The sequence below is a fragment of the Acyrthosiphon pisum genome, chromosome A1, assembly GCF_005508785.2.
Source record: "Acyrthosiphon pisum isolate AL4f chromosome A1, pea_aphid_22Mar2018_4r6ur, whole genome shotgun sequence".
Lineage (NCBI taxonomy): Eukaryota > Metazoa > Arthropoda > Insecta > Hemiptera > Aphididae > Acyrthosiphon > Acyrthosiphon pisum.
Genome location: NC_042494.1, coordinates 94,746,664 through 94,767,645, shown reverse-complemented (window position 1 = coordinate 94,767,645; position 20,982 = coordinate 94,746,664). Strand labels below are relative to the sequence as shown.

At 26.8% G+C, this 20,982-nt stretch overlaps 1 protein-coding gene across 2 annotated transcripts in view; it reads left to right on the top strand.

The window, feature by feature from the left end:
* LOC100168182 (protein inscuteable homolog) overlaps positions 1-20,982 on the top strand; it is a 37,579-nt gene that overhangs the window by 2,050 nt on the left and 14,547 nt on the right. For both annotated transcript variants that reach the window (XM_008186968.3, XM_001952804.5), the window contains exon 2: positions 12,286-12,329. The gene's annotated coding sequence lies outside the window, so the exon portion shown is untranslated. The remainder of the gene's footprint in view (positions 1-12,285; positions 12,330-20,982) is intronic.

Sequence of the window (20,982 nt, the reverse complement as noted above, 5' to 3'; positions counted from 1 at the left end):
CCTACAACCTACTTTAAAATTGTGGAAAAAAATAACAATTTATATGATGAATTATTAGCAAGGTTTAGGTGACATAAATTCAAAAGTATCTTTGCGGAGAGAGAAATCAAGCATTACTAAACAATATTTTTAAAAAAAGCACACATTGTAAAACAAATATTCTTTTCTGAGCTCAAAATCTAAAAGGATAATGAGGATCTAGCTCCCATATTTTCCGTGGGTAGGCCCCTTAGAGGGAAGCAATTTTTTTTCGCCGGAGCTTAGGGGGTGCCAATTTTTTTTTGCACCGGGGTGCAAAATGTCTAAATGCGGCACTGATTGTATCATAAAATAATATTTTGATTATCATTACATAATATTATGTACATAAAATGCTATTTGTTTTTTGGCAAAAATTAGTTCAACTGCCGATGACACAGATTATGAAAAATGATTATAATTGTAATTCACAGCTTTATGTTAAAATTCCTAAATATGCCACTGAAACTTACAGACTTAGATACTGCACCTGAAAGCTACAGGTTTAACAAGAGTATGCTCTGAATAAACTATTGTACTGCACAGTTTGCATATAACATAGCTGGACGAAAAAAGCAACTCATTGGTGGCATTTTCTATTTTGCTGATTAATTTTTTTTTTATTATTTGTTGAACAGTTTTTAAGTAAAGGAGGTACTTAAATTCAATCATTTTTACTGAACCAAATAAATCATTATAATTAATATATTTACCTACAACTGCAGTATAAGTTTTTGTAGAAAATAAAATGTAATATATTATGTAGGTAGGCAGTATAAATATAAGTACCTATTAACGTATCTGCCCTACCTAATCTATCTAGAAAAGAAGTATAAGTAACTTAAACCATGTATAGGAGGTATATTCTATAAAACTAATCAGGTACATCATACATAATATAATAATTTATATATAGATACTTACAACTTATATATACATATTTATATATAGTATAGTAATGTAGGTAGTATTATTTATAGTGTATAGTATAACGCATTTACGATGATATTTATCAAGAAATTAAATAGTTATTTAATAATCTACATAATAATAATTATTATGTAGATTATTATATATGTAATTATTATAGATATATAATTAAAGGTTGTAGACTATGTTGGACATTACGAACTAATAAGCCTCTCTTGAGTGTAATTAATTATTAATTACCCATCTTTAATTTCAAGATAAGAGTACATTTTTCTATCACTAAAGAAGCTAAACCTATCATAATTATTAAATTAATAGGAATTATTATTTAGGTATTTCAAAGCCTTCCTGTAATATATATTTGATATATACCTAAAAATCAAATTTTTATGCAATAGATACATAAAATAATAAAACGGACACAATCGGAAATTGAACATAGGAAGTTACAAAAGTTCTATTATTTACAATTTTTTTTTATGTTTAGGTTAGGTTATCCCTGAAACAATATGTATTCATTAATATAATAATGTACTCATGATTCTCGTTATCTGTGTGTTGTGCATTTTAAACATATGTATTGTGCAAACAAGGCATTCATATTCATATGAAAATCGAAATAAAGTTTTATCGACAAAAATACAAGTCTACATTTATTATGATGATGGTAGAGGACTGTGAATACTGAACACTGACACGTCGTCTAATGTCTATGATACATGAATAATTAGATTATATTAATACCACAGAAACGGTTTTAGTCTTCAGACGATAGGCGTTAATTTTGTTTTGACTGTGTCTGCATATTGGACTACAAAGCCGGATGTTACGCCTAGGAGGCGGCCGGGGCCACTATTTATCCCGTTTTTAAAATGTAAATGATAAGTTATATACAATAAAGTATAAACATACAGAAAATAAACAACGACTGAACTAAATTTTGAGTCAAAATGATTATAATAGTAGGTAATATTCTATAATAACAAGTCATATAATAATTTTTATTGATACTTCAACAAAATTATTTAGGTATTCAAATATTTAATAGTACATATTAATAAAAAATTCATATTAAATTATATATTAAAATTTAAGCTTCGCTAGCCTAATCTATATATGAAATATTAATATATTAGGTAGCTTATTATATTGTATTATAAATTATTGTAGTATGTAAAAATTATAAATAATTTTAATGGAAAAAATGTTCAAGAGTCAGTCCTTAATAATTTATATTTTTCTTCGTTTATTTACTATTATATATAACCATATAAGTATACGATATTCAATCATATTTTACCTACTTAAACAATTTACTAAATATATTTTAAGCCAGCTGTAGGTACCTATGTTTTTGATTAAAATATTTTGAAACCCCTAGAAGTATTATACCTACGAAAGTACCTACGAACAATATATTATACCTAAAGTTGAACTTTGTAAAAATGGTTAAGAGTAATTTATTAAGCTAATATTTTTAATAGGTACATAATCATAAATATTCCGCCTTTGCCGCGGTGATATTGATACACCTACAGTTTTATCGAATGTATGTCAGTAATAATATGTCTAAATATACCCCTGGTAGCGAAACCTCTGCACTATCTTCATAGACTTATTAGAAATAGACGGAACATTTGTCCCGAAGACTGGAAGGCATGGACGTACCAAATGGATTAAAGGAGATAGCATGCGTTTAATTCATAAGAGTGAGAGAAATAGCACTGTTACCGGGAAGCCAATTTTATATAGCTTTAAGAGCGCTTGATCCCTGTAACAAGCTCTACCATCTCACGCGTTATCATACCTAATATTCCGTCTATTTCTAAAAGTCTATGACTATCACCGATTGTCGCTATAGAGTTCCTTGAGGAGCAATATTATCTCCGGACTCCGGTTTTATTTAATATTTTCACAGCTAACCTACCAACCACCCCAAACACATTTGTAGCAGACAACGTAGATTACAAAGTTATTTTCACCACCCACGTTGACCAAGTCGATTCATAACTTCCAATAACCGCAATGATCACCTCAACTTCTTTCTACAGTAAGTGGAGAGTCAAAATTTACATTTCCGATTCATCCCACATAACCCTATTTATCGAATGTGTATTTCAAATTAAAAAAAAATATTTACACTAAATATTGACCATTAAATAAATGAATATTAACAAACTGAAAATAATATTTTATTTTATGTAGTATTTTATTATAATTTCGTAAAATGTCTATCAATATAATATGTAAACAATAATTATTGATTTTTCAATTTCAATATTGCGTTGCGATTGAATCAAATTACGTAGAAAACGCATATTTTCAAAAAATTTTAAACTTTTCGAAATAATAATGAGTATCCTCTTAAAATGTATTACCTTGTATGCCTACTAGAAATTAAATTGCACGATGAAATTAAATTTTATTTGGTTTCAACTACTAGTTTTACACTTTCCAGAAATTCCTTTAATTATTTCATGTATTTTATGGCCATACTTTTTAATAGTATTTTCTATAGAAAGTAAGAGAAAATAAAATGGTTATATGAAGTGAGTGTCAATTAAGTTAGTGTAACTAAAAAAACGATATAGATACAATATAATATTTTAAATAATATCTATATTGGTTATAAATTATAATATTCACTAATTTTATTATTTGTATGTATAATTTAAATTCAAACAATAAAAAATAACAAGTTTAGCAGTAAATAGTAATAGGAAGAAGAATTGAGAATGTACACATTTCGTTTTCCTACCTAAAATGTTTATGTTTGTAAATATTCAAAAGACAAATAGAAGATAGGTATTTCAATGTAGGTATTCTGTTGTAATATTATTTTATTTATTAGACTTAGAGTTTGATTATCGTTATGTTACTATTTGGAAAGTATACAAGCAGAGATTTTTTAAAAGCTAAACTCGTCATTTACCTCAAAAAGAATTAACGTTTACACAAATAATTTTTTTTAAATAATTTTAAATCATTATTACAACATAACATTTATTAAAAATAAATATTTCCTGTCGTTATAATTTTAAAGTTTTTACTTTTTGAATAACTGTATACCTACTTCTTTTCTTATTCCGACGTATAAAAATTGATTTAGTTAGTAGAAGAATGAGAAAAATTATTCACAACTAATAATAGTATTGAACGTGAAGAAGAGTGGACCAACATTTTGGGGGTATACGCCCTTGTGGCATTATGCCTAGTCATTGTAAACTTAATTTTAGATTTTGAAATTCTCAAAAATATTATGTTTCGGCGTAATAAATAAGACATGTATAAACTGTCATTCCAAAAATAATAAAGAAAAAAATAGTAGAAATGTGTTTTCTTGTAATGACTTCAAATAATGTAAAATACAAATATTTCTAAAATATATATATAAGTATATTTAAAAATAATTAATAACTGTGTATTTGACCTTGATATAGAACTATAGAATTAAGAAGTGTATTTAAAAGATTGCTTACATGATATCAGAAATGTTATATATTTATAAAAATGCTAATAAGAAATTGTTCACAATCTTACAAAACATGTTGTCTGACAATAATCATTGTTCCTATAATCACCATATCTGAATGATGTCGCATTGTGTGCATATCACGTAATATTTCATGTTCGTCAGCAAAATAGTAACACTTATAGCATTGGGTATAATGATATTCCTTGTACATGAATCACATCTGTAAATGGAATAATATAATATATGTTTATGTATATACCTGCAGTCACACCTGCAGGAAAAATATTTCGGTATAAACTGTTTCATAACAATAAAAGTTATATTAGTTATAACATATACCCATAGTACGTTTCCCTATAGTTAAGATTTTTAAGTTGTATCAGACAATGCATGATGATGCATTTTGAATATTATATACCTACTTCATTACCAAAACATATTACATTTAAACAAAACTAGGTATTTAAAACATTCAATATGTTAAGTAAAATACAGCATACAGTATATTATTGAAATTTGAAATGCTTGAATTACATTGAAGGGTGTGGCTGCACTTTTGCAGAGAGGTAAGTATAATGCTAAAACAGCCCCCAACCCCCACAGTTCGCGATATTATTTGGAAAAAATGGTATTTAAATCATTTAAAAATTAATAAATTATACATAGGTACCTACAATAGCAATTAATATAAATCATAATTCCATTATTATTGTACAATTGGTATTTCTTTTTCATTTAATAATAATATACCCATGGTAGATTTGTAGGTACCAACGTATGGTTATAAAAATATGTTTTACAATAATGAAATACATGTTATTGTGTGCCATATAGTAATATGAACTTTTTATATATTATTATTAATATCATTATTATATCTAGGTAAATTGTGGCCTTATCAAATTATATAAACAGGATGATGTTTTTCCATACACTGACTTAAATTTATTTGATACAGCAAATTTATTTCATAACATTCTCACTGTTTTTTTACATCATATTATGTTCTACCCAACCTTGCAAATGACCACGTTGATTATTTTTGCATACTTCCGCTATTTGTATAGTGTATGTAATATGTAGGTATAATGTATAATGTACCTTCATTGATGATAAACTGTTATTGTTAAACTAGATAAATGTGTCGCCGGTAACATAACAATTTATTGCAAAACCATATGAGTATATTATGACATTGAGGAATTTGCAAGTCGCAACAGTAAAATATGCCAATAGCCAAGCCGAACCATATTTAACAAAGATATAATATGTATATTTATAAAAAATATAATCGGCCCAAATAGAAGCTCATAATATTATAGGTTCAGATATTTATATAAATCATGCAGTGCAGTGATAGAAGTACATATTTTTAATTTTTAAACACGATAAAGTAATAACAAATATGTAATTACATTACTTTAATACCTACATATTTTATTCATATTAGCTGTAGTTTGTACGTATGTATATAGGCATGTAGTATGTACTATAAATATTAAAAATATGATACTATTTAAAGTAAAACATTGTAGTTTGAATGTCCGTGCTTAATCGTTCAACTGAAATTAATTTATACGCGATTACCTACAGCAACTGGTATGTCAACATTAAGAACTGCGCAATCTCTAAATGATATCACAAGTAAAATAGTCGTAAGTTATACAAAGTATTATCACAAAAATATAATGCTTAAGTCTATTGTTTGCATCACGAACGTCCACTAAACCTACACATAAATTATATTTTGCAAACGTAATATAAAATAAAAATAAAAATAAAAATAACAATATTCTTAATTCTTATTATATAGGTCATCAATTAAAAAAATCTAGCTTCAACCATAAGAAATATTCATAGTTTTATTTTTAATAAATTTCTAGGTGCTATAATATATATACCCTATAACGGCCTAACCTTTTTATTATATTTATATATAATAATCTACGTTATAAATTATAATAAACTACAAAAGTAACATCTGCCGAGCTTTAAAAGCACTTCCCATAACATCATTACTACTATATTGTCTTTTTGCTGTATAGGGGTGCAGTATTAATCCACTTGATCCAGTTAAATTCTTTATTTCGCTCTATTGATATCGGCTTGCTTTGGGGAATAAGTGACAAGGAACACTTGTCAGGAAAAACACCAAATGTCACCGAGTCTATAAAGTGGAACTTATACCCTTTATAATAATGGACACGCATTGTACACGAGTTCACACCCCTCTAGGGTCGAGTACTCGAGTGGGGTCTTTCAAAATAATTGATTAGTTATATACTCTATTAAAATATGAAACAGTCGAACAGATCAATGGTTAAAGTTTAACCTAACTAATACAATCTACCCTAAAAAATATATAAATTCGTCATAAAACAAACATTCACGAATTCGAAAAAATTAGGTAATGTATAATGCTTTTATGTGTGTGATATAAAAGTAGACACATAATGTAGGCTATAATGTATTTTAATAATAATAACACATATATGTATAAATATAAGTATATTAACATTGTATATAACGAAAAAATATATTGGTAGATATATACTATATTACATATTTTATGTATATGTACAGTTTACGTATTATATATAGCCATATAGGTCCAAACAGATACTATTTTATTACCTATGTATCATAACTTATGTGATATGATTATTATTTATTTATATACCTACTATATAGTCACTACCTAAAGTAATGTTAAGCCGATAATAAATATTTAATATGATAAAAGTATATATACCTTTTAAAACATTCTTTTCAGAAAATGTAAGACACAAGACATTTTAAGATTTTGTAATGCCCTTATTTTTTTATCCATATTATATTTGTTAGTACATTCATCATAATCTATTTTTAATAAATAAAACAAACAACTTAATAGTGATTTAATAAATAATAGGTAATGTATATAAATTATATAGGTATTAGGCATTTTTTTTTTAACAAAATATATATATTTACAATCTATGTTTGCATGTTATACAATAAGTAAATTTTATGAGATTTGATTGACGGGAGAGAGAAGTCATCCAGTGGTGGCACCCCGAAAGGTACCTTTTATGATTTAAAATTGTACCTACTACCTAGAAATAAATGAGCGGATCATATTTTATTCGTTTAAAAACAATTTGTCAGAGATAATTTAACAGTGCAATTGAAAATTAGTTATGTACTTATGTAAATTAAAAATAAACAAATTATAAAATGGTTTTTTAATCACGTCTAAATAAACTACACAATTCCAAACTTTTACTTTTTAATAATCTCGATGATAATAGAAGACGTATGTCGTATAGTATCAGCGATTAATTTACTCATGTAGTCCATAAATAATGTATTTAATAAGTTCTATACTAGTATAAAATTGAACACAAGTTTGAATTTGTCTTCATTCTGTTTTCAATAATGATTTACTTTGATAAATGTTCAGATTTTTAAGATTTTAACAGACAAACTAACTATTTTAAAAGTAAGTAGGTAATATTTGTTTAAAAAATGTGATAAACATAATTCATTAGAAATTACGTTTATTACAAAAATATAATTTAATAATTTAATTTAAATCATAGTGAGTATAGGAAGTGTTTAAATCTATGTTATCAGTTAAAAAAATATGTAGTGATGTGCCTATATAGACCTAACCTAACCTACATGTAATAGTAATTTTGCACCTAATGTAATAATAAATATACCACCTTGCATGCACAATAATAGCGAATAGCATTGAAGAAATAACAGATGACTCATCCACGTCTGAGATATCACGAATAATAATAATAACACATTCCAAAATATGATTCAGTGAATACACGGAAAAAAACATGTTCATTCATTGTTCCAAATCTATATAATAATAGATTATATAGGTACACCGGCTTCCTAGCTAAATCTAAAAAAATAACTAGGTACGTTTTGATATAATATAGTTAATCATGTAAAATTAATATTTTTTTTTTAATAATAGTTTTAACAGTATGTACGTTATTACATATTTTATAAATTATAATTCGTAGAATCTTGATTGAGTTTCGATACTTTATTCGAGTATACTCTGTACTGAACTATAATAATTCTAACCGACTATGTATATAATATATAGAAAAAATAAACATTTTATAGTTTGAATAACTTTACGGCGCATTTATCAAACTTAACGTAAAACGGCCGTCATTGTGAGTAGGTATGGAGCTATATGCATATTTTAATATATTATGCTGAACGAAAACTGTTGTGATTGTTGCGCAACGACGAAAAGTAAAAAACTCTTCAAGTCCACACCCTGCTATGCCGCGCCGCTACAGGTATGATAATATTTCGGCGATTGCGAGGACGAGTCGTCCTGCTCCTATCAAAGTCCCTAAGTGCCAAGTATAACGTAAAAAATGGCTTACTTATATATGTGCACCCGCACAACACACACGCGCGTACATACATATATTATGTACGTTATAATGTATATATACACACTGCCACACTGGGATAGCAAATTACACGGTTTACACACTCCGTGCGTATACGCATGGAGTGACTCACTATATATATACATATTATGATGTACAACACTCGAGGACCGTTTGCGGGGGAACGTCACTGGACCGTAGGAGAAAAAAAAATAGTATATTAATATGATGATGACTACGACGACCGCGACGCGTAAATATTACTATTATGTATATTATATACATATATATAATATATTATCATGTACTGCAGTTTGGCGCGTGCGGAGACTCGCCGGCTGCTGCTGCTGCCGTTGGGGCCACGCGTGTTGCCGTCGCGTCTGTTGCGGGCCTACGGTTACGCTAGGCGGAGATCAAAACGAACGCGCATATGTGCTATTATATATTATTATTATTATTGTTATCGTACGTAGTACGTAGTACGCGTACAAACGTAATTTATTATGCAGTCGTTGTACGCGCTTCGGTCGATCGAGTTCGCGGTCTCTTGAAACTGGAGAGATCCGACAGATGTGCGGTCGCGTATACTTAACGATTGTCGTTTTCTACGTAGTCTACCCATCTACGGTAGCAATTAATTCGTACCTGGATATTTTTTGGGTTTTAAATAATATACATCATCATATAGGTAATCATCAGTAAAGTCGATTTTCTGTATTATATAGGTAATAATAACAATAATAAAATATAGGCTATAATACATGCAAAAGCGTTTACGTAAATGTTGATTAAAACATTCGCCAACACCGCACAAGTGCTGGTTTTTTTGTATTAGTACGACGGGGGCGACCCGTTCAAATATAAACACGCATATATTTTTTTAATTTTAAATATCTATGGGCGTAAAAACAATAACACGCACAATCGATTTTGATTTTATTGAGTTAACAAACGTCAAAACAACAAATTTTCATTTATAACTACACGTCAATGTCTGTTTCTTATCGTTTGATAATTAATATATGCCACTGAAGATATCTGTAGTCTGTCAATGTTACAGTTTTTATTAAATTTAATCTATTCTTTAATGAAATTATTTATTTAATTATACCCGTTTGATATTATTCATAAAAATGTAATGATCGTCAATTGACAATTGTTTATTTCGTGTTTTTATTGTAAATTCTACTATATTATTTTTAAGCATCAATGGGTTTGCGCGTTTTTTTCACATTTCCTATTTACTGAACATAACGTGAATTATTATCGTTTTAATCACACATTAAATACGTGTTTAATCAGAATTAAAAAAAGATTCTTTATGTTAATACTTTACATTTATTACATTTTACATGTAGGATTTATTTGCAGATATGGATATTGGATATACCTACCTATAATCTATACTCTATATAGGTATGCCATGGAAATTAGCTAGGTATATATCAATATTTTATAAATTAAATAAAAAAAGCAATTTTATATTTATATGCCTTTATTTATATAGGTAATCTTAGTTTTAAAATTCCATTTAAATATTATATTGATATACTTTTTGTGTGTCCAATTTTGTATTTATTTTGTACGGTTATAATTGTATTAAGTTAATTCTCAGGATGTTTGTAAATTTATTTATTTTTGTTTCCATAATATATGTACTTATACTATAAACAATATTATTTAAACCATATTATTATAGCGTATAATGTTATATATATATATATATATCCAGCGTTAAAATCACCGAGTCTGTTAGAAAAGTAGGTAATATTGAATTTCACGTGTTATAAATTTTATATTACAATATTATATAAATATATCCCCCCTCGTAAAATCGGATGTGGGACACATTACGCAGCCAACTCTGTTGTCGTGTAGATGGTTTACCATCACATATATATAATGTATGAGTGTGTAACGGTTTTTCGCCCCATCGTGATTTGAGGGTGCGTGAGTTTGTAGGCCCCCTTTCAATTATTTGCCATAGGTCACAATGATTCCCAAACATGCTTTTTGCTTTTTACTATATATTTAATATTTGTTACACATCTATTCGAACAACGGTTAATATTCATAAGTACCTAATTATCTTAAAATCAAAGTAAAATATTAATTCAATTATTCAAAATAATAATATACAATATTAAATAAAACCTATTTCAAACTTACAATATTGGTTATAAAATTGTAACTTTTTTTCTGAAAACAATTATTCTATCAATACTTGTATATCAATATTATGTTGATCAACAAAAAAAAATTATTTCGATAACTACTGTTGCAAAATATAATTATATAAAAGTGCATTATATAGGAACGATAATTAACTATTTATATTTTATAAATGTAAATTATATTAATATGTTTATACATTTACGATATACGCGGCTATACCTAACTAGTAACTAACATATTAATATATACTTAACTGCTTGAATAATACGATCATTTTGTATTTGTATTACACATAATAACCCTTATAGATACTTTATAAAAATATAAAATATTATAAATAAGAATTATCATATTATGCAAATCGTTATAATATGTCTTTTTGTTTCCGCCAGCATATTATTCTTTATAATATAGGAAGTACCTAAGGGAATGAACACATAACGATGTTACTCCATAGTCCATTCACACGTATATGCGGGATAACGGACAAACTCGAATTGCAACAAAAAAATAATAATATATTAATTTAGGTACTTACTTAACAAAAATAAATAAAATAACACGATTATAGTAAGTATAATATAACGTTCTCAAATAATTAAAAACTAGATTTATTTATTTATTAAATGTTCATTCAATAATTATATTATATTATTATTTATATAGGTTATTTATATACCTACCTATACTGCAATTATAGTGATTAGGTACAATATCTTATAAATTATCGTAAAATGTGTGTCAGTAGTCATAATGATTATCATCGCTGGTAATCTACAATTATTATACACTGCAATCATATTGGTAATTTATTAGTTATTACAATTCCTATACATGTATAATATAATATATTATAATATATATTATGTAGATATACGATATACCTATAGGCTATAATAATGGGTGCCGTCGTTTTTATATTTATTAATTAGTGGTGTCAATGTGTTACTGCAAAATATATCTGATGATGCAGTACCTTCAAACTGCAGTTAAATAATATATTTTATATTTAATTACATATGGGCCAGTAAACCCAGGTCTAAAACCTGAATATTCTACAAGACTACAAACCACAACTAAATAAATGTATATATCTGTAACGACTGTAACCCGTTGATCTACATATTCGCAAGTTTTTTCTATAAATCCTTTATTTAGGATACTAACATACGTTAGTTTAAATTTACTTATCTTGTTTGTTATATTTTAATATACTATATACCATACCTATTATTATACTAATATAATATATAAGTACCTACCATTTTTTTGCAGATTGATTTGAAGATCCAATGTTGGATGTCTTTATCATGTACTCGGTAAGTACCTAAGTACCTTAAATATAATTATGCTAAAATCATCAGTACCTACATATTATTTGAGTTAATAACTGTTGGTGAATTGTAATTAATGAAAGATAGGTATTATTATATTATATTATGATAGAAATAATATAGCTGATTATAATGACAAATTTATTTCGACTATTTATTATTTACTTTCAATTGTTTATGTACCTAATCATAAGTTTTTTGGTATGTAAGTGTGTTTGTTGTATTGTATTTGGTGTAGAGATTGACTTTAATTAAATTTAGATCGTATAAATATGAGAATATGAGAACATAATAATAACAATAGTTATATTTTATAATATTCTTATTAACAGGCAACTGCACATACAAGCTGACTAATAGCCAATAATCTAAATAACAAACGAAACTTGTTACGCACAACATGATAGATTTATGTTTAAAAAAAAAATTTGCACTACCACGCAAAACATTCCTGTGACAAAGAGTTGTATAATATATAATTATATACCGTTATAGGTATTTACATTGAATTTTTATTTGAAAAACAAAATATACAACTGCAGCAATGTAGCAGTCCTTTGAAAAATATTGACGTGTGTACCTAGGTAGGCGTATTACAATACATTTTAATACTAAAGCAATTAGTTATAATAAAGTTAGGTATTTGTTTTATAATGTCTGTTTTAAATCTTAAATATTCAATACTCTTATAGTATTATCTGTGAATTATAATTAAATAGGTAATCTTTTAATTTTATGTCAACCTCTAAAATTGCTCACATCTAAAAATTGTTTTTAATAAAATATTATATGAAGGTAAGCTATATGCCTATATACCTATAATATGCCCTGCGCTCGGGCTACACTACATACTTATTATACTATATAGGTAGGTACATAATATAATATGTGATTTAAAATTAATTAATAATGGGTATATTTTAGTATTTTACCTTACATCAAAATTATTTGAATCAAGACCAAATCTGTTGGCTACCTTTTAAGTGTATAGGTAAAAACTAATATCTTAGAAAAAACAATGTTTTTTAAATATTTTTATTTGATTTAAGTCGGTATACAGTAGGTATGCTGCATATTGAATATACGCCGTGATGAATATATTATCGATTAGTATAAAACATTTTTCGTCATGACATAGCTGCTATGATCACAGCCTATGGGTGCTATATTTGCTATCCATATTGTCCATTCAATACTGGTCTGCCATTGTAGTGACTACCTATATTAATATATAAACTAAATGCATATACACGTATATAATATAAACCTGAGTTTTTTTCTCTCCACGTACCAATTGTGATTTCGTTATTTACCGAGCACGTCAATTGGGATGCGAACGATAGTAAAATATTTATTACACATAGTAAACAGGAAGGTCTCTGTGGTCGTACATGTCCTGGGGAATGAACCATTGTTGGCCAGAAACGGGCAAGAGCAGAATTCATAATGAGAGCGCGACGCGCGGGTGTGTTGCCCTTTGAGAAATGCACCGTAGTTACATATATACAACACAGCCGATCTTGGAATACCTGCGGGATTTACGAAAAATGAGTTTCCTCTTATACCATTTTATAGCCGTAATCTGCGTTATGCTGTATAAAATTAAACCATTTTGATGACAACGTGGTTATATAATACCATATTGAAAATTAATTTCGTACGAGATCTACATCTGATAATGGTATATTATATTATACATTTATACACGTATACCTAGCTACCTATATATAATTTATTTTATGTACATATTATAGTAACGGAATTTAATGATCTTATCCTTAACAATATTTATTACATCCGATTTCTCAATCAATTAAAAATAATTTTTGTTTTACAATAACTAATAACAGATATACGAACACCTGTATACCTAACCTAACCTACCTAACTCGATTTCAGCCGTAGATAACGCATTATATATATTTGAGCTATTATCTGTGTGCACGTAAATTAATACATTTTAAATAAAAATGACCTGTTGTTCCTCCAGAATTAATACAGGTCTTTAATGTAATTGTTTATAATTAAAATTTTACCAAATTAATAGCGCTATGTAAGAATAATAATCGAATCAATAGATTATTCTAGTATTATTGGACCATATCCAAATGTGTCTCGACATACCTACCAGTTATGATTAATTTAATACTGTCCGTGGATAGAATTAACACCAGATTATATACCTATTATATTATACAAATGTATTAACTTTAAATCTTGTGATATAGGAGGAATTCAATAGAAACGAAATATAGGATTAATCATTTAGTCTAATAAGTAATAACTTATAAATACTGTTCATTAAAATCTATTGAGCTAAAATAATATAAGTAGTCACTTTAAAAACTTCAATAATATACCTAAATAAGTTGTTTTGAATTCTAAACTATATACATAAATATGTTGTGGATGTATTGTAATATATCACTAATGATTAACAAACGTACTTAGCTATATTTTTAATTATAAGTTTTAAAACTTTGATCAAATAAGTTACATAATATTATTATAATAATATTACGAAATAACACGCCAAAAATGAGCAAATAGTAAGTTATTCGGGTGCACTAAATACCTATGCAAAGCCTTGACGATACAGTGGTATCGTAACATGATCTCCTTGGACATCTTATAAAATATAATATATTGTTTAATGCATCTAAATTATTAATTAATAATTTTAATTGACTGGTGTCTCATTTTTTTAGCACATAATATGTATTATACATGTATTTATAATTTATATATTATATAAATGTAATATCAAATTTTCTATTTATAATTTATAAATATACAAATTATAAATTTTCTTTATTGTATAATAAATTAATCTTAATATAAAATAATTATAACATATACTTCTTTTTACATAATACCCAAAGTGATTCTTTTAAAAATAAATACTTTCTTCATTTTATGGAATTATTTTTTCCAGATAATTTTAACCATTATTGAAAAACATTTTAAATTACAGAATAAATATTAGAATTCATATTCTAAAAAAGAATATTTTTCTAAGATTTTCGATGGGTATTTAAAAATAAAATTTCGAACGAATATGTAGTTATATTATAAGTTATAACATAATTAATTGAATTTATAAAGATCGAAGTACTCATACAAAATTTGAATACATATATTTCTAGGTAATTAAACTATTTACTACTGACTTACTGATTTTTTACTGACTTAATTTTTATTTAAAAGTAGGTAGTTTTTTTTCATTTTTTATTCATTAAGTATTCCGGACAAATTCATCTAACTTTTTGATTACAGTTTTTTTTTTTTAAAAGTAGGTATAGTAAATATACTATTATAGTAACATTGAAAAATAAACAGTTATGACTAAATATTACAAAATATCTAAAAAATATTATTCCTAAAACGTTAAAAGTTGTTAAGAAAATTCATCTTTACTTTTAAAAAAATCGCCCTGAATAATATATAAATAATATATTTCAATTATATATGTATAGATACTTGTATAGAATATTATAATTATAGTATATATTATTATAATTATTATGCCAAATATAATTTATATTTGATGAAATAACTTTCGTATTTTTTTAATTCTCAATTTTATGTATTTCTTCCTTAAATGTTCTGAAAAATTGAATCGTGTTCTCCAAAACTTAACTTTTATTCGATCTCAAGTAGATCTTGATAATAAACTAGTATAATAATTTTCGTGACTAGTTCTGAAATCGTCATATATTATTGTACAATTCATGTTGATGACTTTCGTTTTTTGTTCTATGAAATTATCTTCGTCATCTTCGACTAACATTTAATTAGTTAAACGTTTCCCTTGGAATACCTGTTACATAATATTAAATATCTACTTATTTTATGTTACATGTGTTTTTCTTTTTAGTTACATCCTACGCTATTTTTGTGTCTTTTAACTTATAAGTTATAAGCAATAAATCATCAGCACATGCGTATTTGTGACAAAATTAAAAATTTTATGATTTGAATTATAATCTAGTGTAGGCTTCAAGAAAGAGGAAGGAAAATAAATATATATATACATATTTAACATATAACTATAGTTGACTGTATATTGAGTGCTCATAAGTTGTATTTTATATTTTTATATACCTACATAATAAGCTACACAACGAGTGTTTAATTAATTGACTTGATCTCGGACAACGGCCGCAATCGACGTCTTTTATATAAACGCAAAACGCGTATACCATTCGGGCACGACGATAAAATATAATATACTCGTACACAACTGACAATCTATTGCATGTTTCCAGGGCTCATTCGTTTAGAAATAACAAAACATATTATAGTAACATCTTTTCCATAATACATGATGCCATTTAACTGACAGATATCGCTATTCATACGGGGTGCCATTACACATTAGTATAAATTACTAAAATGTGACCGTTTTATATACTGCTAAGAACTTAATACTACATTACTATGAATTAAATAAATGCATAGCTTATTAAAATATTAAATATTCAGCTAACCCGTGTACAGAAGCGACTGGCATAGTGAGATCAAATCTAGATTTTTATTTCAAAAGTTCTCAGTACATTTATTAACTGTTAGTAATGAATTATCAATAATAAATTAGGTAAATAGATAATGATGCATTTAATTTTTAAGCTATTATATATAACTATAATATTATTTATTTAATTATTTTATACCATTTATATTCTTTTTTGATCTGTTTTAAGCTTATTTTAAATAATTGATACTAAATCGTACATTAGTCATTAATTGTATTAGAGATTTATATAAATACTTAACCTTATAGTCTAATAGGCTATACGTTTCTGATATACCAGGGGTATCCAACCAGTGTCAATTTGATATTATTGAATGACGCACTCGCGTTTGATACTTGATGACTAACATAATATAATTTATGGCACTCATTTGAATTTTTTTTAACCAAATATTATTAATCATCCCACAAATGAGTATTGTAATCACTAATCACTCATCACTTGAAACTTAATTGTATTATTCTATTCATTCTTCTTCTTCTTCGTGTCCATCAAGAGTTTCATTATATTAGTATGCTGTTTAAATGTAAATTAAGCGTAGAAAACATTAATAATCTGAATTTATGTTGAGAAAAGTACATACCTATTTTATCGTTTTAATTAATAGGAAAGTTTTAATTTCGATGCCATAAGTACCTCTATTTTTATTTTTATTACTTGGCGTAATATAGAAAAAGGTTGGCCTGTGATCGACTAACACTGCAATTGAGAACGTTATTATAGTGATAGCAAGAAGCACTTAAGAAGAGATTAAACTTTACAATAATATAATGGCTGGTAACTAAATGTTATTATTTATTATTAAGCAATACGCATATGCGTTGAAAGACTAATAGAAGATTTAAAAAATAGTTTAAAAATTTAAATTATTATAATATATAGGTATGCAAATATGGCCATTTTTAAAAAAATATATTATTGACTTACTTGTATTGATTTTTATCATCGAAAAACAATAGCAGTAAAAATATAAATATAAAACATGATTTAATGCAGACTATAAGCTATCGAGTCTTAACTGAAAAATATATAGGAATATAAACGGAAAATATTATGTACGTATACGTATAAAATGATATTCTCTGTACGTTTTTATTTGTATTATTATTATTTTTGTGGTATGCATTTCAAACCGGTTTGATCACGTATAGTATACGATACAAAAATACGCAAAAAATAACATATCGCCAAACAGTCGCCCGGCAAAGGATAAAATAATGGTTGCGACGTTTTTGCCCGTTCTTGGGACGGTAGTAATAGTGTTCACGATGTTTATCTGATGCATATAGGTACATACAGTGGCGGCGCGAGAGGGTTTTTGTGAGACATTTGTCTCACAGCTAAAAAGGGGTGGTGGGCGGGTACTGGGTATACCCATAGTGGATAGTCAGTTCTGAAAAATATATTGAGTGACACAACGTATCAAATAAATAAATATATAAATAGTCTTTTTGTACATTCAATGTTTATTAATAAATCAATATTTATATAATTAATAAGTTGTTTTTATTGTACCTAGTACTCGTAAGTTGAATTTTTAGAAGGGTAAATTTGATATAGAATTATAATAGGGGGTGTGGAGGCGTAGCCCCCCACGGCTTTGTGCAAATTAAATCGGTGGGTCGTGTGTGCTGCAACTAACATTTTCATGTCTCACTCTCGAAAAAGTTCGCGCCGCCACTGGGTACATATGCCTATAGGTACATATGTGCGATGGATGTTCCTGTCTTCTACCACCGATGTCCGGAACTACCTGCACGGTTGTTTGTTTCCCTGTCAACACATACTTTAAGTAAAATGTATGATGCTACTATATAAATAGTTTTCCATTAATATAAAACTTTGCCAACTTTTTCAAAAATTCAAATTATATATACTTAATGATTTATTTATCTAATTTCAAATTTTTAATTTAAAATAGCTACCTATATTATAGCTTAATAGTATTTCAAACAAATTTTGCATAGGTACACAATGCAATGATTATATTTTGACTAAATACTATCAAAATACGATCTAAATACTCAAGCAATATTCTGCATGCCTCATATTTATACGTATGTTGTTTCTCGTCACAACATTGCCTCTAACCTCTGGGACCACTGTCCACTCAAATTATTTAGTTACCATGTATCTGCAGGTAAAACAATATTATTCTATCTTCATATTTTAGTATATTTTAATTTTAAAAGTTCCAATAGCTGTTATAAATTATTTATGTATCACTGTTACAAACAGTGTTGACTTTATTTATTTAAATAATACACTCCCAAGCGTTGCGAAAACGTGCTACATTGTAAAATAAACGTAACGTCCAACGAGAGATCATATGGGTTACAGTATCTACTATAATTATTATTATGAGACAATTATATTTTTTTATTATAAAAAAAAATACAAAGTAAAAACCATGTTTATTATACATGCACATTATATATAATAGAAATTTCTTATTTAAATATATATTATAAGACGGGTATTTAGAGTGTACGAGTATAATATATGATAATATGATATACAGTAGCAACTACTGGTGAATACACTCTCATTATAATCTGACAGAGGTGATCGCCGTACATCACGTCTTATGATGATACAGGAAAAAGCACCTGTATAGTCCTGTATTCCTGTACCTATAAAGTAAGAAAAAAAATAATATAATGTATTAAAAAAAGGAAGAGAATGGCTTGGACTATGAATAATAATAATAAAACTAGCCGGTCTTTCCACACGTGAGGGCCAAAGACCTCCGATGGACTTACTGCAGTGTGTTTACAGTTTACATCATGCCCGATAATATGTCTTGTCACGGTGGGCCGCGCGAATACATGTACACGAGACACGCAGCATCGTCTGTTGATTTAGCACTCTTAAGTAGTCAGTATGAATAATTTCGTGATAGATGAAAAAAAAACTAGTAAATGTGTAATGTACATACATAATACCTATACAAATACAATACCTACTATTTTAAAATTCTTAATACCTCTTATGGTTTTTTTCAATAAATCATATATAATATATGTATGGATTTGTATAATCAAAGAAATGATGATATCACATATTGGGTATTTATAGGTATATTGTATTATTTTTCGTCAATATTATAAAAGTATAATATAATATACAGATAATATTAAATAATATACTATATAATCTTGTCGAGATCAACATTAATAAACTGCACAACTACGTACAGCCTCCAACAAGGATTTGTTCGTTTTAATAAGCGGCGAGGATTTCATTAACCCACCGTTTTAAATTAACTATTCTTTGTGGGACACTTTGTATATTTATCCATTATGATAAATCAATTGGAAATAATATCCTACACCATAAAAAAAAATAATGGTATGCGCATTTTACTGTAATAAATAATAAGTAGGTATACTTATAATAATTATATATATCCGCACATATAATATACTAGCCATTACCCATTTTATATTATCAATAACAATACAAAATGTTTACTGTAGGTATACATTTTCTATCAAATTTAAATTAATATTAGAATTTTAACTATATAAATTACATTTTTTTTTTATATAAATAATTAAAATGTTTAGATATGTAGGTATATATCAATATAATATGTTTAGGTATTATATATTATATTATATTATTCAAAGTATGAGCGATATTAGATCTAATTAATGAAAAATGAATGGTAGAATAAGTATTCAGTGATAATATGCTTGAATATCCGTCAATCATTTTGTTTTTTTTTTTTTTTTAGTGATGATCGATGACTATATAATAATTAACTTTGAATAATTTTAGAACTATTTATTCGTTGTTCCAAAATTATAAAATATGTAGTTCCATCGATTAGTGATAACTATATTTATCATATTATATTACTTTATAAACACAAATAAATGAAAATAATTTTAATTAGTTGTATTGATAATTATTGTCGTGTATTATAATAATATTGTCTCATATTATACACAATTTTGACATGGTTTCGTCACGGCAAGTGACTAATAAAAATATTTAGATTGACCTAATGTGAGTATGTTGCTTGTTGTGACTTGTGAGTATAACAAATATTATTTTTTTCACAGTAGTTTGCAGGTATACAAAATTCCATCTAGTAT